Raw genomic sequence first — 22944 nt, 5'->3', positions numbered from 1 at the left:
TGTGTAGGCTTCCTGATGGAGGGGACTGGTGCTTGTGTCCTGGTGGGTGTGGCTGGATCTTGTCTTTCTGGTGGGCAGGGCTGTGTCCAGTAGTGTGTTTTTGGGTGTCTGTGAACTTAGTATGATTTTAGGTAGCCTCTCTGCTAATGGGTGTGGTTATTTTCCTGTCTTGCTAGTTGTTTGGCATGGGGCATCCAGCACTGGTGCTTGCTGGCCATTTGGTGGAGCTGGGTCTTAGCATTGACCTGGAGATCTCTGGAAGAGCCAGGAGGTCTCTGGTGGTCCAGTGTCCTGAACTGAGGTTTCCCACCTCGGAGGCTCAGGCCTCACTCCAGTCTCGAGCATGAAGACCCTGTCAGCCACATAGCTCAGAAGCAAAGGGAGAAAAAAAGAAAGAAAAAAGAATTTTTTAAATTATAAAAACAAATTTTAAAATTAAAAAATTAATAATAAATAAAATAGAGAGCAACCAAACCAATAAACAAATCCACCAATGATAACAAGAGCTAAAAACTAGAGTAAAATAAAGATAAAAATCAGAAACAAATCAGTCATAGACAGCAAACCCCAAGTCTACAGTTGCTACCAAAGTCTATCACCTCAATTTTGGGATGATTCGTTGTCTATTCAGGTATTCCACAGACGCAGGGCACATGAAATTGATTGTGGTGATTTAATCCACTGCTCCTGAGGCTGCTGGGAGAGATTTCCCTTTCTCTTTGTTCACACAGCACCTGGGGTTCAGCTTTGGATTCGGCTCCACCTCTGCTTGTAGGCCACCCTCAGGCATCTGTTGCCTGTCCAGACAGGAGGGGGTTATAGTAGCAGCTGATTAAGGGGCTCTTGCTCATTCAGGCTGGGGAGAGGTAGGGGTAAGGTAGTTATAATTGGAATGTGGGGCAAGCCTGTGGCGGCAGAGGCCAGCGTGATGTTGCAACTGCCTGAGGAACGCAGTGCGTTCTCCCAGGGAAGTTGTCCCTGGATCACGGGACCCTGGCAGTGACGGGATGCTCAGGCTCCCAGAGAAGGCAGTGTGGGTGGTGACCTGCGCTTGCCCACAAGCTTCTTGGTGGCTGCAGCAGCAGCCTTAGCATTTCATGCCCGTCTCTGGTGTCCACACTGATAGTCGCAGCTTGCACCCATCTCTGGAGCTCGTTTAGGTGGTGCTCTGCCTTCTGTGGGCAGATGGGGATGGAATCTCCTCTCCTCAGGCACCCCAAAACAATTGTCTCTTGGCTCTTAGGCAAGTCCAGACTTTTTCCTGGACTCCCTCCCGGCTAGCTGTGGCGCACTAGCCCCCTTCGGGCTGTCTTCATGCAGCCATCCCCAGTCCTCTCACTGGGATCTGACCTCTAAAACCCGAGCCTCAGCTCCCAGCCCCTACTAGCCCCAGAGGGTGAGCAGACAAGGCTCTCAGGCTGGTGGGTGCTGGTTGGCACCGATCCTCTGTGCAGAATCTCTCTGCTTTGCCCTCTGCACCCCTGTTGCTGTGCTCTCCTCCGTGGCTCCGAAGCTTCCACCCCAACCACCCCCCATCTCTGACAGTGAAGGGGCTTCCTAGTATGTGAAAACTTTTCCTCCTTCACAGCTCCCTCCCAGAGGTGAAATTCCTATCCCTATTCTTTTGTTTCTGTTTTGTTTCTGTTTTTCTTTTTTCTTTTGCCCTACCCAGGTACGTGGGGAGTTTCCTGCCTTTTGGGAAGTCTGAGGTCTTTTGCCAGCATTCAGTAGGTGTTCTGTAGGAGTTGTTCCACATGTAGATGTATTTTTTATGTATTTGTGGGGAGGAAGTTGATCTCCACATCTTACTCATCTGCCATCTTGAAAGTCCCCACATATATATATATATATATATATATATATATATGTATATATATTTGAATTTGTATATGTACATATATGTATCATATATATTTTAAATCTGTATATTTAAATAATATACTGTTTAAAATGATATATTATAAATATAAAAATTAATATAAGTATCTAAATAATAAATATATTATCTAGGCAATATATCTATAAATTTCTAATTTTTCCAATACAAAATTAACACTGATTTAATAATATTAAATATTTTTAAGTTAATATATTAAATTTTTCACGTGGTGTCAAAGCATCACCCACATTGTGGTTATTCATTATTAATTAGAAAACGTACCCTTACAATGAAGAAATATAACTGTTACCTTGAGCTGGGCAGATTCTAAGGTGACCCTGATGATTCTTGTTTCTTAATGTCCATCCCCTCCCTTTGAGTGTGGGCAGGATCTGTGACTTGCTTCCTAACCAATAGAATATGGCAAAAGTAACAGTGTACATGATTACATTGGATTATATTGCACAATACAGTAAGTCCTCTACATACAAACCTTCAAGTTGTGAACTTTCAAAGATGTGAATGTGTGTTCACATGTCCAGTCACGTAAGTTAGCTACATGTCTGGTGTACATTTCATGTGCATGCATCCTCTACAAGGGGTTGTGCTTTTGTGCACTTTACTGTACAGTACTGTATTGAGTACAGTAGTACAGTATCTTTATTCCAAGCTAAATTTGCAAGAGGGTGACTTCATTGAACTCCTTGCTGTGCAACATGAGGAGCTTACTAATGAAGACCTGATGGAATTGGAGGCCCAGAGAAAGGATGAAGAGGGACAAGAGAAATAAGTGACTGAAAAACTGAAGAGATTCACAACACAGGAAATGGCAAGGGCATTTTCTTTATTTGAGGAGGCACTGTTAGTTTTTGAGGCACAGGCCCCAAATGTAGAACAGTACATGAAGGTTGCAGCAGCTGTTCAGTATGCAGTCCAGTACTACTGTGTCATCTATGATGAGAAAAAAAGAGCTACTACCCAGATATCACTGGATCCTTTTTTCAAGAGGGTAAATAGAATTGAATCCAGCAAGGAACCAGAACCTGTGCCATCAACGTCAGGCATGAGTGAAATTGCAGCTTGCCCTCCACTTCCTATTGCTGATGATCTTTCAGCTCTACCATCTCCCACCTCCTCTCCCTCCTCCAGTCAGTAACTATTCTTGTCTGTTCACTCAATGCCAGCGCCTGTATGCCAGCTGTTGTACTGTACTACTGTACTTTTCAAGGTACTCTGCTGTAAGATTAAAAATGTTTTCTTTATGTTTTTTTATGTATTATTTGTGTGTAAAGTATTATAAACCTATTACAGTACAGTACTATACAGCTGATTGTGCTAGTGGCGTACTTAGGCTAACTTTGTTGGACTTAACGAACAAATTGGACTTATGAACATGCTCTCAGAAGGGAACTCGTTCATATGTAGGGGACTTACTGTACTGTAATATCTGTTTCACTGAAAACCTCTTCCCCTTGCTGGGTTTGAAACAGCAAGTTGCCATTTGTGAGCTGTTCTATGGGACAAAGCCACATGGCAAATGACTAAGGGCTGCTTCTAGCCAACAGCCCCCAAGACACTGAGGTCCTCTGTTTGGCAGCCTGTAGGAAGCTAAATGCTGCCAAGAACCACATGAGCTTGGAAGTGACTCCTTCCCCAGTTGAGCCTCAGATGAGACCACACCCCTGACCTATGTCCTGACTGCCCCATGTGAGACTCTGAAAGAGAGGTTCAAGCTAAGCCATGACCGTACTCCTGACCCAGAGAAAATGTGAGTTAATAAATATATTGTGGTTTAATTCACTGTGTTTGTGGTAACATTGTTAAGCAGCATTCCATAACTAATCAATATACCCCTTGACCAAGAGATAAAAATTAACATCACTAATATTGGCACATTGTAACAATAGTTGTCCCTTGTTTTGAGTCCATGTGAGGTTTCTGATATCACCTACAAAGTAAGTAATCTTGCCAAATATATTTAACTCAAAACTCATCAAATCCTTAGATCTAACTTCCAAATTGTAGGAAATACAGAAGATCGAAAGACAAGGTAAATTAAGCCATAATACAGAATGTCGTACATTCTTTATGAAAACTGACCTGAACTCTTGTAAAAGGGACATAGGGAAGTGGCAGAAAGATAGTCTATTTAAAGGCAAAAGAGTCAAAATATAGTATGCAAGCTTTGTTTTATTCCTGAATCAGTACAATAAAAATAAACCATGGAAATACTTGTTGAAAATTGTAGAAATATGGACATCAACTAGAGATCAGATGATATTAGAAAATGCTTGACAATTTCCTTAGTTTTGATAACATTATTGTAATTATGTAATGAAATGTCCTTATGTAAAGGGAAGAAAAAAAAAAACCCCACCTCCTGTGTGTCTCCTTTACTCCCAACACTTGATTCTGATAACAAAATGTGTGGGTTTTCCCCACACCAAACAATTCTGCCATGCCAGCTGGGCATCCTACAATCTAACTCAATTCTGACACTGTCTACCTGAAAATAGAGTCAGCTCCCACAGGTTAAGGGCTCAGTTCCACAAAACTGCTTCTTCCTCCACCACCACTCCCACCTCACCCCCATTTCGGATGCCGACTGCAAGTTCTGGTTGTTCCTTGTGCTTCCGACTGACTGGCTATTAATCATAAGCTCCCACAACCCCTCTTCGGGTTTGATTAATTTGCTAGAGCAGCTCACAGAACTCAGGAAAAGAGCATACTTTAAACAGTTTATTATAAAAGGATATAACTCAGGAACAGACAGATGGAAGAGATGAATAGGGCAGGTATGTGGGAAGGGAGTGGAGCTCCCATGCCCTCTCTGTGTACACCACTCTCAGCACCTCTACATGTTTGCCAACCCCAGAAGCTCTCAGAACCCCTTCATTTAGGGTTTTCATGGCAGCTCCATTACATAGACATTATTGATTAAATCATTGGCTATTGGTGATTAATTCAACCTCCAGTCCCTCTCCCCTCCTGGGAGGTTGGAAAGACAGCTGGAAAGTTCCAACCTTCTGATCTCATGGATGGCTCCCCTGGCAACCAGCCCCCATCCTGAGAGGCTTTCCAAAAGTCACCTCATTAACAAACTCAGGTTTACAGTTGAAAGGGTTTGTTGTGAATAACAAGACGCTCTTTTCACCTTTATCACTCTGAAACAAAAGACCAAATATTATGATGAAAGATTCTCACCTTGGGATATTATAAGGGTTAAAAGGAGCTATGTGCCAGGAATGCAGACTAAGACCAAATATACATTTCTTATTATAAATCATAATATCCCATCTTATCATAATTATAATATCCCATCTTGTCTTAGAAACTGAAAGTTAGTAGGCATGAAGTGTCAGGATGATTGAATTTTTTTCACAAGGTCATCAAAATGTGTTTATGTGTATGTGTGGGATAAGAGAGAAAGAGAGAGAGAGAGAATGTTAGCAATCATTGAATGTAGATCGAGAGTATATGAGTACATTTTGTGCTATACTGTCAACTTTTCTGTGTGTCAGAAATGTTTAAAACAAAAATGTTTAAAACAAAACAATTTGGGGAAACCACATGAATTGTTGGTGTTTAAGCATGATGTCAGAAGTCTAGTTTGGCAGAACACTCTACTGTTAACTATAAGCATTCAATGAAACTGTAAAAATCTGTAAAAAATAAAAATAAATAAATAAAAAAGAAGTCCAGTTTGGCTAGAAGTTTGAACTAGTTCCTTCTTATATGTAACTTATTCCCTTGGATCCATTCACAGACTTGAAATTTATTTTATCTAACTCTTCCAGGTCAGTGTTGGTTGTTCTTAATGCTTTGCAATCATTTTGATGTACTGGTTGTAGTAATGATCAGTGCCCATCTGGTCTTGAAGGGTGAAATGCTTGTCTGCTTTCTTAAAGTGCCAAAATTGCATCCAAATCTAGCAATTTCATTTATTTTACTTTGGGCATTTGTGTACAAAGAAACAAAATTGGTAGGGAAGCTAAGATCACTTGTTAAGGCATTTGTTTTTTCTGGGTAGCCTGATCTTATAACACTCCTGGAGAGGTTACCTGCAAATTCCTCCTGAGAAATGGATTTGTGGAAATTCACAAAAGGTTATGTGATAAACTTGGGATGGTGTTAAGTCTATATGGGAAATGGGAGGCAGAAATAGAAATGGAATTCCTTTAATCACTCTGAAAGAGCATTAAAGTAGTATTAACTTGGCTGGATTCTAGGCCTAGAATAGTAACTCTAGTTCTGTCTATGCTGACTTTCAGTCCCCCAGTTGTGATACCCTCTGACTCATACAAATGTAGGTGCCTCTTCTTTAAAGAGGTGTGTGTCTGTGCAAACAGGCAGGCCTGGGACACATTGATTTAAGCGCTTGGCATCTCTGAGTAGAATTGCAGATGGGGACAGAAGTGTTTTAACTCAATTATGCCTCAAGACCTAAGGAAGTGGCTTGTATTGATTTTCTGAACTGACACTTTAGGCTCCAGTAAATGGAAAAAAAATGTACCTTTTTTCACCACTGCTGGATTCTTTAATAATTACTGTTCATTGAATGAATGCCTATTATGTTCAGGTACTTCAACTTCACATTCATTGTAAAAATAAGAGGCAATATTTTAGTAATAATAGAGGAAATATATTGCTAATAATATAGATAATATTATTCTCATTTTACAAATAGTAGAAATGGAAGGAGTAATCAGTGAATGAACTCCCTCAATACTTCAGGATAGCGAATATACAAGAGCAAGCTCCAGTCCAAGATTGCCTGACTACCTCAAGAGAAAGCCTTCAGACAATGGGAACTTTCAATTCTAATTCAACTGTGTTGTTTCATATGACACAGAGTAAGTAGTATAGACAGATGACATTATTGCTCAGAAGTATAATAGTGATGACAAGATGAAGCAAATAAATATTGCAAATAATACTTGCAATATTATTGCAATAATAATTCCTTAAGACAATTTAAGGGATTGCAGTAATCTTTTTGGAATATGGTATCTTGTCTTGCAAGATTCTCACAGAATTCAAGTAAAAGTAATTCAACTTATAAAATCATAGCATTTTAGAACTAACAGGACTTTGGGGAGACTCTAGCTCAGTGGTTCAAAACCTAGTAGAGTATGATGATTTTTTTTTTTTTAATTTATTTATGGCTGTGTTGGGTCTTCGTTTGTGTGCGAGGGCTTTCTCTAGTTGCGGCGAGCGGGGGCCACTCTTCATCGCGATGCGCGGGCCTCTCACTATCGCGGCCTCTCTTGTTGCGGAGCACAGGCTCCAGACGCGCAGGCTCAGTAGTTGTGGCTCACGGGCCCAGCTGCTCCGCGGCATGTGGGATCTTCCCAGACCAGGGCTCGAACCCGTGTCCCCTGCATTGGCAGGCAGATTCTCAACCACTGCGCCACCAGGGAAGCCCCATATGATGATTTTTTTTTAAGTCAATTCACCAACTTAATACGAGCTGTCCTTTTAGGTGCTGTCCTATGAAAGTGCACATAAGGGGAATGGGTCTAATAATCTAAGAGGTCATGAAAGAGTTTCCAGAGGAGGTGTAATTGAGCTGACATTCATAAGAATAGTAAGAGGTACCCAGCCAAAGGAAGGATGGTGGTGAGGAAAAGAATTCTGGGCAGATGAACAGAAGGGCCCCATGATGAGAGATTCCAAAACACAGAATGGCTATCGTAAAGAGTTGTCCATGTGAAGCAGCACAGGTAGGTTGGAGCCTGAACACAGGGCCTGTGGACCAGGTAAAGGACTTAACGCTTAATCCTAAATTCAGTGAGAAGCCTTTGAAATGTTTTAAGTGTGAACGGGACAAGGTCTAATTTACATTTCAAAATTACCACTCTAGTTAAGGTGCCGAGAATGGATTAAAGGAGCTCAATAACAAATGGATGGCAGGTACACCTATGGTAACTGCAAAGAGGTAAAACATACCAATCATACTGAGGAAAAGAACTGAAATAATTAATAATTTTGAGATATAATTTACAGAAACTAAAACACACCCATTTTGAATGCTGTGACAATGTAGTCACTACTATAATCAATATATAGAACTCTTCCATCACTCCAAAAACTATCTTATGATCTTTGTTGTCAGTCCTCCACAATCTGGCCTGAGGCAGCCAATCATCTGCTTTCTGCCACTAAAGACTAGTTTTGTCTATTCTAGAATTTCATATGTGGAATTACACTGTGTGTAGTCATTTGTATTTTCCTCTGCTCAGAAAAACTTTTCTGAGTAACATTCATGTTGTTGCATGTATCCACAGGTTTTTGTTTGTTTGTCTCTAAATATTATTGAGAGCTATCAATATACCACGCTTTGTTTATTCATTCACCTGTTAGGGGATATTAGTTTTGTTTCCAGTTTAGATCTATTATGAATAAAGCCCCTATGAACATTTTGATACATGTCACTTTGTGGATATATGTTTTCCTTCCTCTTAAATAAATAGCTGGAAGTGGAATTACTAGGTCATGGGTTAGTGTATGTTTAACTTTTAAGAAATAGCCACACTGTTTTCATATTCTTGAACCTTTTTAATTCCAAATAGCTATGTGTGCGGGTATCAACTTTTCAGCATTCTCTCAAACACTTGGTATTGTTGGTCTTTTAAATTTTAGACATTTTTGTGGGTGTGGAACGTAATTATGGTTTTAATATGCATTGCTGTCATGACTAACTATGTTTAGTATTTTTATATTTGCTTACTGGCCTTTTGAATATCTTCTTTTGTGCCAATTCTCTTTCTCTCTCTCTCTGTTTATTTTATTGTTGAAAGAACACTTAGAATGTGATCTACCCTCTTAACAAATTTTTAAGTGACCAATTAGTATTGTTGACTATACGTACAATGTTCTACAGCAGCTGTCCAGAGTTTATTAAGCAAGTTTGACTGAAACGTTATGCCCAGTGATTACTAACTCCATGTTTCTCTCTCTCTCACAGCCCTTGGCAACCACCATTCTACTCTTTAATTTTAAGAATTAGACTATTTTAGATACTTCATATAAATGGAATCATACAGCATTTGTCTTTCTGTGACTGGTTTATTTCACTTAGCATGTCCTCAAGGTCCATCTACATTATGGCATATTGCAGAATTTCCTTATTTTTAAGACTAAATAGCATTCCACTGTATGCATAAACTGCGGTTTCTGTATCCATTTATCTGTAGATGGACATGTAGGTTTTTTCCACATCTTGGCTATTGTGAATATTGCTGTCATGAACATAGGAGTGCTTATATCTCTTGGAGGTACTGATTTCAATTCTTTTGGGTAAAAACCCAGAAGTGGGATAAATTGATCAGATGGTAGTTCTTTTTTTGATTTTTTGAAGAGCTTCCATACTGTTTTCCATAGCACTTCTACTCCCAACAATGGTGCAAAAGTGTGCAAGATTTCCAATTTCTCCATACCCTCACCAACATTTGTGGTCCAATTTTTTTTTTTAATAATAGTCATTTCTTCATATGTGAGGTGATATCTATTTGCATAGTTTTGATTTGCATTTTCCTAATAACTGGTGATGTTAAACATTTCTTTTCATATAGCTGTTGACCATTTTTACGTCTTCTTTGGAGAAATGTCTATTCGAGTCCTTAGCCTATTTTTTAAATTGAGTTATTCTTTTTGTTTTTGTTTTTTAACTATTGGATTTTAGGTGTTCAATATATACATTGAAGATTAATCCCTTAACAGATACATGATTCGCAAATATTTCCTTGCATTCCATAGGTTGCTTTTTTACTCTATTCATTGTTTTCTTTGCTATACAGAAGAATTTTAGTTTTATGTGGTCCCATCTCTGCATTTTTGCTTTTGTCGCCTGTGCTTTTGGTATCGTATTCATGAAATCATTGCCAATTCAGATTCACCAGTTACTGAGAACTCACTTTATGCTTCAGTTACAAAAATGCTAATATGCACAGCTAGATTTTATTGTTTTCTATCTCCTGTTCTACTGGTTTTGTTAAATAACTCTGCTTCCTTGCTCTTTTTCTCATGGACTAAATCCCTGGCATTCTAATAACTTGCTGATCTTAGTTCTTTGTCATTAAATATATTTTATTTCCTAAGTGGTGTTTCTCCTTCTGGGACTCTGACCTTTGAGACCCCATTGAGCTCATTATTATTGCCAGTAGCAGACGACCAACCCTCATCGGAATGCTCTGACAGACACTTCCTTTTTTGCTTGACATCAGACATTTCACTTTCTGACATCTACAATTTTGTGAGAATTTCAGTGGCTGCCTCATGCCTGCATTTCATCCCCACAGATAGCATCAATGTGAAGCATGCAAGAATGTTTCTCTCTGTATCATTAATGTATTAATCTGTCTGTTAAATACATTTTGGGGTGATCTTTGGTGAGCACAATTTATTTCACATAATTACTGATGCTACTAAATGTGCAAAATTAGATTATTTTTCCAAAATGTCTGTCTATATACAATCTCTGTATTGAACATGATCCCTCAATTTATGACCAACTATTATATGTATATATATATATTTCTTCAGCAAATACTTATTGAATACACTCTCCTTGTGATATATCATGAAAAGTGCAAATCTGGAATAATCAACAGGATTATTGCTTGATGCACAGTAGGTCCTCTAAAAACATTTATTGAATGAATAAGTAAATGAATGAATGAATGCTATAATGACAGAGATATTGAATAGTTGCATATCTTATCAAGAGTTTGCTTGAACTTCTCATGGGAGAAATCCAGAAACCCATCAGCTCAAGGGCATTGGTTACTGGCACTGATAAGAGAATGGGCAAGACTTACCACTGGTTCTAGATTAAGAAGCAAAGGGGATTATATTTGAGTCCCTTTTTTTTTTTTTTTTTGGCTCCCCAGCTAGGGATGGAACTTAGGCCCCCTGCATAGGGAGTGTGGAGTCTTAACTACTGGACAAACAGGGAAGTCCCCTGAGTCCCTGTTGAAAATGAATGTCAACGTCTAAGACTGAAGAGGTGAAAAGAGAATAAGAAAATGATTTACTTGAAGAATCACCAAAATGGAACAGAAAAAATAGAAAAAGCCTGAAACTATCTCATGTTGCTAAGGTGTGCAGAGAGGATGTTAGTGGCAGAGCTGGTGGAAGAACAGTAACAAGAATGTGAAATGAGTTTAGACAAAAGCAGCCAAATTCCATAGACCTGTTGTTGCTCAGCATCCTTCTATGGCATATCACCCACTTTCTTTCCTTTGTATTATTACAGAGAGAATGAGCCATTACTAAGGTGGCTGAAGCTATAGAGTTAAAAATGTAACTAGAATCAAATAAAAGCTCACAAAGCATGGTTGATTAGTGTACAATACGGTGGTAGCATAACTCATATTTGAAGCACTTGAGGTCCATTCCCATCAATGATTCTTTCCACGAAAGAGTCTGAGCACAGCAATCACCTACCTCTAGGCAATAGGGCCAATTGCCTGTGAGTTGATGAAAATGAAATATGGTACCTGCTCACTCTAGAATTTAATCAGTATTCAGGGAGGATATGTATTCACTATTTATGATACTTCCTCTGGTCAAACTCACTTCTAAACCCACAACATCTAGCTTTTGATCCCAACACTCTGCTGAAACAGCTTTCATAAAGTGTTTCAATGACTTTCTATTTGCAAAACTCAAAAGCATCAACTCAGTTCTCCTTTCCTTTGACCTCTCGGCAGTGTTTGAAACCACTGACCATTTCATTTTTCCTAAAACATTTGCTTTCTCTGGCTTCCATGGCTGCAATGATAGTCATCATTCTTTTTGGTTGCTTAGCGTCTGATCCCCTTCCTCTATTTGGAGAAGCTTGTTTTTTGAGGTAGTGTCCTTACACCATTTGGGAAACTGAAATGCCAGACCCTCATTTCATCAACCTCTTTGGCAGCTAGGAAACAGGAGCATGTCTAATTCCCACACTCATATGTATCAGCCCTAGACTTTGAATCAGAATCAGTGATGCAAACTAGCCAAATGTACACAGATTTGGTCCAGATGACAAAGGATATCAGAGGTTGCCTCTCTATGTAAGTTCTAGATGTGGTAATTGCAGAATTTCTGATGGTGGAATCCAGTGCCCTGTGCTGAGATCTTGGTCATGCAAGCCGTAGTGCCTATGCTCAGCAGGATTTTCATCATGTCATCACTACAAGTTTGGTATAATTGTAAGCATTCTTCATGGCTATCCTTACCAAGTTACATGCATGCATCACACAAGTTATCTTAAACAACTCTAGGTCAAGAATGCCAATGTATTATAACATTAAAATAATTGCATCTAAAAATCTATACAAAAGAATAAAATTTCTCCTTCTTTCTCTCCTCTTCTTCTCTTCTTTCTCTCTCATTACACATTTCTACTGCATTTTTATTAAGATTTAGATGATAAATGTGAAATGATGTTATGACTTAGTTAATATCTCATTTAAAAAAGGGTTAAGAGTCAAGTTTGGGTTAAATCAATTGAATCCTAGAGTTAGAAAAAAATCTCAAAGTAAATTCCTTCTTACATTTGATGTTTGAGTCTCCTATAATACCTCCAAGTCATAGTGGTCTGCCCTCTGCACAAACACATCAATTATTATAACTACAATTAAAATTAAAATTTTAGATCATAAAGTAAGCCCCAAAAACTCTTCTGACACCACATTTTTAGGAAGAAGAAAACTAAAGCCAAGAGAAGATGAATGACCAGCCCATGGCCGCACATTCATTAGTGGTTGATCCCTGTCTCTGGGTTCAGTGGTTTCTTCTCTGTATTTCTGTGCTCACTCTTGAAGCATCCATAGCTGACCCTGACTATTAGAACATTCTTCCTTATAATGAGCCCAAATTTATCTCTCTGAAATCTTCTTGGTCCATTGATTCCCAAAAATGTAGAGACATAAAGAATGAGGTTAATCTCCCTTTGGGAAGATCACTATCATTAACTTTGCTCAGAGTTTCTGATAAGTCTTCTGCAGGATGAAAATTTTCCAAATTCCTACAGCTTGGCTCTCATTTTGTCACCCTTCCTGTTGTTGTCAGTCTTCTGGGCATACTCTAGTTGAGTTTTTTGAGTAGTAGCTAGACGTGTACAAGACATTCCTGTTGTACTCTCACCAGCTTAGAATTTGTCACATTCATTTTCATGAATAGTGAAACATCTGAGTCTGAGTTGACTCATAAAGTCTTGGAAGGAAACTTGCTATGTTGGAAGTAGTTTGGTAAACACAGTATTTGGAGAACTGTCTCTGAAAGAAGATAGTGAGTCTGTACTGTAAAATACCAGCTGCCTGAGGCACATCAGAAATCCTTTCCCAACAACTCCAGACTCTAGGGAAGTCATTTAAACCCTTTGGGCCTGTGTTTGAACATGTGTAAAATAAGCCATATGACTTAAGTGATCACTAAGGAGTTAGCAAACTTGCTGTAGTGGAAAGAGCAAGAAGACTTTGATTCTGAGGACCTGATCCATCCAAGTCTTAGCTCTATTATTCAGTTGCTGTGTGAATTTGGGCCGGTGACTCGTATAGTGGACCTCCGTTTCTTCCTCTTTAAAATGGATATTTGGGATTAACATGTACACACTGCTATATTTAAAATAGGTAACGAACAAGGACATAATGTATAGCACAGGGAACTCTGCTCAGTATTCTGTAATAACCTAAATGCGAAAAGAATTTGAAAAAGAATTTAAAAATTAAAAATAAATAAATAAATGAATAAATAAATAAATAAATTAATTAATTAAATGGATATGTGAATAAGGGAAGGTGATGAGGAGAAAGTAACTGGAATTTTATGGTGCTTAAGACTGTATCAAATAGAAAATGTCTCTTTTCAATAATGTTATTTCACAATCCATATCCCTTACTCAACTATGGCAGTTTGAAAGTCAGAGCCTCCACCTCATATAGAATAACTGAGGTCCTGGTTTTATGAAAAGGCATTCTTCTTTTCACAAGTGTTCTGCTTTTCCCTGGTTTAATTAGTCCTTGATCAGAATGGATGAAATTATATATTATGCAGCATTTCAGCAAGATTGGAAAGAGATTCCCTTGAGCTGCTGTCATAAAAAGCCAGTGACCAAGACTTCTCAACATGATCTCTCCCAGTAATGAGTTGTTTCTAACTTTATCCACATCACAGGCACTCATCCCATTTCCTGGTTTTGAAGAGCAGGTTGGGATTCCAAAGACCAACCACTATGTGCGATTATTGATTTTTCTAAAAGCTTCATCTGGGGATTGTCAACCCAGTAAGTAGCAAGCAGACAATGCTGGATGTCTTTCTTCAGTTGAACATCAAGATGACCTAGCTTGTGGCAGACTCAGTCAGCTCAAAGAGGGTGTTTTTTGTGTTTTTTAACAACCCAAAGCAACCTCCTCCCAACCATCTCAAATTAGCTGCAGCACAGGAGAATGGTCGATGAATTATTAATGTTTACCAAAAATCTCAGGCTCCCTACTCATTTTTTTCAGCTGTGATTTGTCATGCTCCTTCTAGGAGGTCAGAGGCCGAACAGGTTTAACAATTTTGTGTAATGATGTCCTCCAGGGATGGCTTTTTTTTTTTCTTTTTTTTTTCCCTGAGGAAATTGACCAGACAGCTAAAGCTTGGCCAAATATTGTCCCATTGGCTTGTAGTTGCAAGATCTTTAACAAGGCAGTAATTTGATGGCCAGTGCAATGACATCAGTTTCATTTTTCGGAGCCAAAAAAAACAAAAAACAAAAAAAGAAAAGAAACATCCAATGGAGATTAAGGTATGGTGTGCATTCCAAAGCACTGATTCTTCGGTAATCACAATCAATTAAAAATGAGACCTGTCATTAATTCAGTGGAGGTGATGTGCCTGGCACCATGCTAGGTGTTAGGTATGGCTCATGTTACTTGTCTGATCTTCACAACCCTGACCTCACAACCAAGCACTTTTTATTTCTCTTTTAAAGATGATAGAATTATATCAGGGAGGTTATCCAATATTTCAATAGGGTCTGGTGATTTACAAAATGCTTTAAAACAAATGATCAGCTATGATTCTATTGCATAGTCTATAATATAGGCTTAAATAGCCTCAGTTTACAAATGAGCAAACAAAGTAAAAGAAGTTTGGATAGCAAGACTCTGTATTTAGGCATCTCTGATGCAATAGTTTTAATGACCACTTGATGAGAAACTGTTATTTATAACAAATTCTTCTAAGTTACTTATTCTATTGACCAAGTAATCATGAAATGCAGATATTATTACCTCCATTTCACAGTTAAGAAAACTGAGTCTTAAGGAGGTTAGTTTGCTCAAGGTTATCTCACTAATTAGTGGTGGACTCAGGATTCCATTCAGGTTAGCTGGACTCGATGCCTACAATCTTTCTCTAAAAATACTTTGAACCACAGTGTAGGTAATGGTGCACTCCTTGGCTTCACCTGTGACTTAATCCTTTTGAAGTTAATGACAGTTTCATTTTAGTGCTCTGCCTCTTTCTGATTCTCCTGAAGTACAGAAGGGGGATAACAATAATGTCTACTGCATAGGGCTATTGTAAGGATGAAATGAATTACTATGCCTAAATCACTTAACAGAGCCTGGCAGGTAAGATGACAGAATGAATGCTAGCTATCGTTTTAGTCGTTGCTATTGTGGTTGTTGTGTTTACTTCTCTCTAAGGCAACACAGGCTATGATCAGAGTCTCATTATCTAAAACCCTTTCTTGACTCTGGCAAGAACTGTTTTTGGTAGACATGTGTCCTCTGTGGTATCAACACTCGTGACATTCCCATGGACAAATGCTAGGAACGTGAGCCACATATTTCGACTTTCCTTCCTGGTATTCCCCAGGTGCTCAAAGCATAGGACTTCGCAAGGTGGCCTCGTTATCTGCTGCTCCTCTTTCCCACAGCTCCTTCTGGAGTGTCCAGTTGTCACAGTGACACTGACACGCATTGACAGGCTTGTGGTCTCCCCCTGGGAGTCTCTGTAGCCAGACGAGCCCCGCCATTAATAATCATGGTGTGAGTGCTGTCCGCTGGCTCTTGTCCTCTGGTTACAAGTCAGACAGGCCCTTGCCTCACAGCCAGCTGTTCCCTGGAGTCTGCAAACTGACACAACAGAACAGAATACCTCTCTCTTGAAAGGCCTAATCAAGCCAAAGTCCCTAACTATCAAATTAGGATTCTTTAGGCCTTCAGCTGTAGAACTTATTTTTCCCTGCTCAGTCCAGGGCCTTAACCTGCCTGTCACATTCATCTGCATATGATATGTGCACTTAAGTGTCAGGAAGATTCTTCAGGGAGAGCTGAGTCAAACTGAGGGGAAAGAGGATGGATGAGTCTTTGGGGTTGTAATACTCGAGATGGATTCTCATTTTTCCCAGGGAGGGAGCAGGTTTTGCTCTTAAAACCATGGAGAATCCTGTCTACATGGGTAATTGTCCATGCCATTTAGAACTTGATGCATGACGACATAAGAAAACATGAAGTGTCAAATTATGTAGGTCTAAATAGAAAATCTAATATCTTCACTCAAGATAGTTGGAAAACCTTCTGTGACATTTTAATCTATGCCATGCACTTATTCTTTCTACCCACACATCACATGGAAAAGGTGTAAGGTTTAGCAGAGACCAACCCGAGTTTGAATCCCATTTCTACCACTCATAACACTGTAACCTTGGGTCAGATATTTTAGTCCTTTAAGCTTCTGTAAAATGTGGATAACTCTTATCATCTCCAATGATTGTTTTGAGAATGAAAAGTGATGGTGAGTTCAAAGAAGTTAGACTATGTTCTCTTCACGTGATTGGCTCAAATATTCCCCCCCGATCCCTTCCCTGATCCCACCTCATTTCACCCCTTCTTTTCTATCATATTCTTTCTGATTTCACTGTGTATGTATTTTATAAAGCCTATCACCACCTGAAATAATCTTGTTTTACTTATGTGATTGCTTAAGCTTGCTTGTGCTTTTCTCCTCTTGGGCATCTCTTTTTGTCCCGGTGTTCAGAGCAGCACCTGGTACTGAGAAGCAATAAATAAAAACTGTGAATGGCTAAGTGACTGTATAAGTTTCTCATGGTTGTTGTAACAAACTACCACAAACCTGATAGCTTATAACAACGTAGATTTATTCTGTTAGAGTCCTGCAGACCAGACGACCAACATCAGTATCACTGAACCAAAATCAAGGTATAGGCAGGGTCACGCTTAATCTGAGCTTTTAGGTGAAACTTTATTCTTTGTCTTTTTGAGCTTCTTGTGGCTGCCGGCCTTCCTTTGCTTGTAGCCACATCATTCCAATCTCGGCCTCCATGGTCACATTGCCTTCTCCTCTTCTGTCTGTTTCAAATCTCCCTCTACTTCCATTTTATAAGGATACACGTGATTGCATTCAGGGTCCACCTGGAGACTCCAGCATACTCCCCCCAAGTCAAGATCCTTAACATAATCTTTTCTGCAAAGTCCTTTTTAGCCAAATAAGGCAACTGTTCCAGAGATTAGGATATAAATATCTTTTAGGGGAGGGGTATATTCAGTTTACCACAATGACTCTGTGTTTTTCATTAATTTTTAGCAACCTACCCTTTTAGCCTTTCAACCCTTATCTTCTGACTTTCCTGCTATTTATCTGTATTTGTCATCTTTCCTTTTCCCTAGCCTCCTTTGTCTTCCCTTTGTCCTTCCTTTCCTCTTTTTTTTGCTTTCTTCCTTTCTTCTTCATTGCTTTTCTTTCTTCCTACAGGAACCACTGAAATTTAAATAATCAACTAAAGGCCCTATTGGCTGTCAGTACTTTCCCACATGCTGTGTAAAATAAAACAATATGCAATATATCCAAGACAAAGCACTCACTAAATTTTGGGTTATTATGTGAAACTTCTTTTATTTATTTTGATTTTAGGGCTTTAACAGGGCTCCTCTCAATAATGCTCAGTGAATCCATAAGTAATTAGCAAGGACAATCTGTGTTTTGGTGAAGAGGGCCAAAATAATTATAACACTAATCTAAGATGCCAATTGCTAGGTAATTATTCCGCTACCACCTGATAATTAACCTGTATTACCTGTATGATAAACCAGCTAACATTTCAATTAGAACCTGATGTAGGTTACCTAATGTCCTTGAAAGCTAAAGCAAAATACAGAATCTCACCTAATCCAAAGCATCTTTACTAATATTTAATTGATTAATCACATTGGATTTGACTCATAGGACTCCAGGTCATTTAGGTGGCAGGTGTCTCAGCTGGATTAAATTAACTTAGCACTATTTTAACCTTGGGTAAACACAACACAGAAGCAGAATGTAATCAGATCAGCATTATAAAAAATATGGTAAACTCTGAACTATCTTTTACATTCAGAATGCTGAAGCATTTTCCTCTTATAGAATGGTGGCAAGGAACTCCTACATAGAAATCTGATGCGTCCCAATATGAAAGTTGACCACAAGTTTGCGGGTCTTCCAGCCAGAATTTCTGGGAAGCTGGCATCACTTGATGGCATATAATTAATCCTGGAAAAGTCTCTGAAAGGCAGTTTAATGTCACTCAACAAGACTAAACTGAATTGGATTTGTCTGCCTATACATAGGGCTTAAAATGAAAGTGCTAATCAAGCATCTTTTAAGTAAGCACCTCCTTCTCCTATTTGTTTTTGTCTGTGGGGAGATAGAATTGTAAAAGGAAAAACTGAAGAACTCTTGTTTCTTGATGAAATGTCAGGGGCTCTGAAGCTGCTCTCTTGTTAATCCAGTGGACTTATTTCCATTATAAGGGACTTAACTTGGGAGCAGTAGGCAGTGAGGATGGGCAGCATGAAAAATCAACTTTAGCCCAAGGCAGTTTCATTGAACAGAGAAGTGGAGGCTTCGGGTTTGCTGCTACAGAACTCTGAGAAGGATGGGGCAGCCATCTTTGAGCTAGTTCCTGACTATTGCCTTTGATCAAAGGGACAAGAAGAAATGTATTATTAAGGTCACAGGTGGTTCTAAGGAAAATGTGAACTTATGGTCACCATCCAGGCAATGCAGGCCAATTTTCCTCTTGAATAATATAAGTTAAAGCTATTTTATTTTTATCTCTGACCACACATTTTAAATACTATCTAGTGTGGCAAGCAGAAAATAATAGTGTCTAGTATGGTAAGCAGGAAAACAAATGACATTAATGACACAATTTATAAAGCAATCGTTAAACATATCTGGATTCTAGACACAGCATCCTAGACCAAGAAAGGTGATTTTGTTCATTTTGCACAACCTCTCTGAGCCCCAGTTTCCCAAGTGTGGATTGTAGAGCTGAACTAAGAAGTTCAGGTTCCCAGCTCTGCCTCATACCAACTGTGTGACCTCAGATAAATTGTCCAACCTTGTAGTTCCCTCATTTACAAAATGTAGATAACAAGAGTACCTATCTTACGAGTTACTGTGAAGAGTAAATCAGTTAACATGTAAAAAGTTAATACATGTGATCCAGTTAGAAAAGAATTTCAATAAAAGTGCTTAATAAATGTTAGCTGTTGTTGTTATTCTTATTGTTATTATTATTAGTTCCTCATCTGTCAAAGAGGGAAAAATTCATATGTCTTTTAATTGTGACATATCTGAAATATTGATCAGAATATCTATCATAGAGTAAGGGCTTGATTCATGATATATACTACAGTTACTGACAAATGGGTACTTGTCCCTCTCCTTGTATGCATTTTCTCCTGACTCAGCCATCAAAGAAGTCAATTCTCAGAGAAAGTATAAATCATTCTATGGCCAGAAGTATATGTACTGCTTTTGTAGTTCACTCCCCCTTTCCTGAAAGAGTTTTTTCCAAATAAGCTTTTCAGAAAGTCAATTGAAGCAGTGATTTGGAGTCACCTCAAAATGCCTAAAGCCCTAAGATTATATATTATGAAATATATGTCTACATTTAAAGTTGAGGTTGAAGAGAGGGAATATTTGAACTCAGACTTCCAGCTCCTCCTCCAAGTAGCTATAACTCAAAGTCTACAGTGCAACTCCCGTTTGCCCCTCAAAAGAGTTGCTGATGAACTGGAAAAGCAGATTGGAGGGCAAAGCAAGAAAAGGTGATCTATCCCTCTCTGTTTGCAATAATCCAAAAACCATCATGACTTCTCCAGCCCTCAGGATTAGTTCCAAAGGAGACACCAAATAGCTGTAGAGATGAGGAAGAGATTCCAACTAAGTTCACCTGGAAGAGTCAGAAAGGACGTGATGTTTGAATTGGTCTTAAATAAATCCAAGTTCAGAAAAGTGGGAGGCAATAATGTTTAGTAGTGAGAACAACCTATTCATCAAAGCATGAAGAGTACAATGATGCCTTTATTCCATCTTGTTCTTAGAGAACTTACTGTTATTGTATTTTTAAATGAAGTGGGAAGGAAGGGCAGACAGATGTTCCAGAAAGGACACAGACAGATGTTCCAGGAAGGAAGTCCCACTAGATCAGACAGATATCATTGGATTATATGGATATCATTGGATTATGCAGATACCATTGGATAATATGGATGCCTTGGGAAACAATTTTAAACAACCCCACTCTCTAGGCACTTACAGTCTAACACTGAATATAGACAAAGAAGTAAGAACTATTATGAGTGATGGTTGCTAAGAAAAAGAAAATATAATTAACTAAACCTAGCCTATAACTCAAGCAAAGCCTTTCTGAAATAATCCATTTAAATAGAGGCTTGAATAGAGAGAAATTTAAAGAATACCTTGGTCTCCTATTGATCAGCTTGGATAACATTTCTATATACTCAGTCATAACTTAGCCATTATGTATGTACATATGAGTGTTGTGTAGGTGTATATACACCTACATTTTTTAAATTGAGAAGTGAATTCCACTTGGTAAATCTAATTTTGGTGGGGAAAGCTCTAAAAGTGCTGCATCCATGGAGAGCTAAAACCTAAAAATGGACCTTAACTGATGTGCTGATTGTAAATTGCTGGAATAAGAAGTCTCTAAAGTTTCTTCCAACACTAAAAATTTACAGTTCCTTATTTAGTACATGAAAAGCAAAAACCATGTATGTGCAATTTACATATCATTTTATAGGAAATATCTCTATTCTTTTTACTCAGTTATTTCTTGAAATCCTCTCTCCATTACACGTACAAATTCCTGCTCAGTTTCAGGGAATGACCAACAATTATACATTTAAACTAATGGAGACAATATAGCAGGATAATTCAGCAGATGAATTACTCTAGAATCAGACTGCATGGGTTTGAATCCAGGCTTAGACAGACACATTATTACAAGGTCTCTAAGCCTCAGTTTCCTCATCTGTATAAAGGACCAAACATATAGTGAACAGTAAAAGAATCTGTGCAGAGCCTAGCATACAGTTAGCAATTATTATGCAATCCCCATACCAACTCTGAGCTACATATACCTCTTTCCTCTACAGATGAAGAAACTGAAAGTCATAAGTTACTCAAGTTCAGAATTTTTTCCAAGGTCACAGAGTACAGGAAGAGGGACGCACAAATCAGGTCTTTTGAGTCCAGTGTACTGCTCCTTTCTTAGAAGAGCAGGTCTGCCTATCATGGAGCTCTGATGGCATCTGGTAAGATGGGGCATGCAGGAGCAACCCTCGCGTGGTTCTTGCTGCATGCTTCTCACTCTGTAGTGCTTCAGTGAAATGGATGGAAAGAAGAAGAATCTGTTTTTGTATCTTGAAACATTAAAAACCAAAAGTTTTTATCCACAACATCATCATACAATAGTATCCCTTGATCTACACTAAGGTGTGTCCAAATAATTTGTCACTGATAATAGAGCAGTAAAGTTTGTGAATATCATGCTTTTTTTTTTCAAAGGAAGCAGATTCAAGGTCATCCATATAACCGTTCTCTCCCTCATTTGCATTCAGATATACTTTCTTGAGTGGTTGGAAAAGGAGCGATGTTGAGGTAATTTGGGAAATTGCAAATGAGTGCCACATATACAGATGTCAGCTGTCAGGTGTCTCTGATACAGAAAAAAAATTAAACACAGCTGCTTTCAAAGGTGGAAAGAGTGGAGCCAACCTCTTAGCAGCTCAGCTTACCACCCAAAAAGTATTTTTCAGTACTCTTGTTTGCTCTTTGGGATTAGTGCCCTGCTTTTCATCTTTGCCGGGTTAATGTGAACCCTCAGAAAAGCCAAGGCCCAGGCTGTTTACTCTGATCAACCTGCTGCTACAGTCTCCCAGAAGGATGTCCTTATCAAAGCTCAGCAAGATGGGCGCTCCCGGAGGACTCATAAGCCTGGCACCCCTCGGCTCCCTGCAAGCCTGACCTGCGATGGCAGAAGCCTCTGGAAAAAGAGCGGAGGTGGAAAGGGAGGAAAACAGAGTGTTATACAATATGCACCAACTCAGCTCCTTGAAATCCTTCTCACAGGCTTCTAGAATGAGATTGAAGTGACAAGAAGGCTGCTCTGACGTGTATCCAGGAGGTGCCTTGAAGGTGACTCACAGCTTGTTATGCAGGGGCTTAATTGAGCCCAATGGCCTTGTAAATGAAAGCCACGTGCTCCAAGCCAAGGGGAAAGGGAGTGGCTGTTGAGCTTACTCTCTTCATTTCTCCAACAGCGGCCGACAAATTGACATTTTACAGGGGCACCTCCTGCCAACCAGTTTCCTGGGTTTTGCAGCTCCTATAATTAATTCCCGATCCTAGAGCCTCTGGCATTTACTTTCCAAGGTTCTCTGCAAGGGGCAGATTATGTTAAATAAGGCAGTAAGGCCAGGGGCATCGACTGTAGCTGCTTTAAGAGACGGCGCACAGAATAACCCAGGTCCACAAGGCATTCTAGCTTCCTGAACCCGAGCCTTCCTTCAGAGGGAGCTCTTGGAAATTAGAGGCCTACAGGAAAATCTGGGCTAATCCTTTTATCTCCAATAATAACTACCCAGCATTTATTAAATAATTGCTGGAATTGTGTCAGGTGCTTTAAATAAGTGATCTTTACTCTCCATCACAAAAATGGAACTCAGTCATCCTCATCCTCATTGTAGAGATGAAGAAACTCAGACATAGAGTAG

General features: G+C 39.0%; 1 protein-coding gene across 1 annotated transcript in view; it reads left to right on the top strand.

Moving 5' to 3' along the window:
- LOC118899565 (40S ribosomal protein S11-like) overlaps positions 1-22944 on the top strand; it is an 87996-nt gene that overhangs the window by 17764 nt on the left and 47288 nt on the right. The gene's annotated exons all lie outside the window — the stretch shown is intronic.

This window comes from Balaenoptera musculus, chromosome 8 (genome assembly GCF_009873245.2).
Source record: "Balaenoptera musculus isolate JJ_BM4_2016_0621 chromosome 8, mBalMus1.pri.v3, whole genome shotgun sequence".
In the NCBI taxonomy this organism is placed as follows: Eukaryota; Metazoa; Chordata; class Mammalia; order Artiodactyla; family Balaenopteridae; genus Balaenoptera; species Balaenoptera musculus.
Note: the sequence above shows the minus strand (reverse complement) of the source record. Positions and strands in the feature narration are given on the sequence as shown.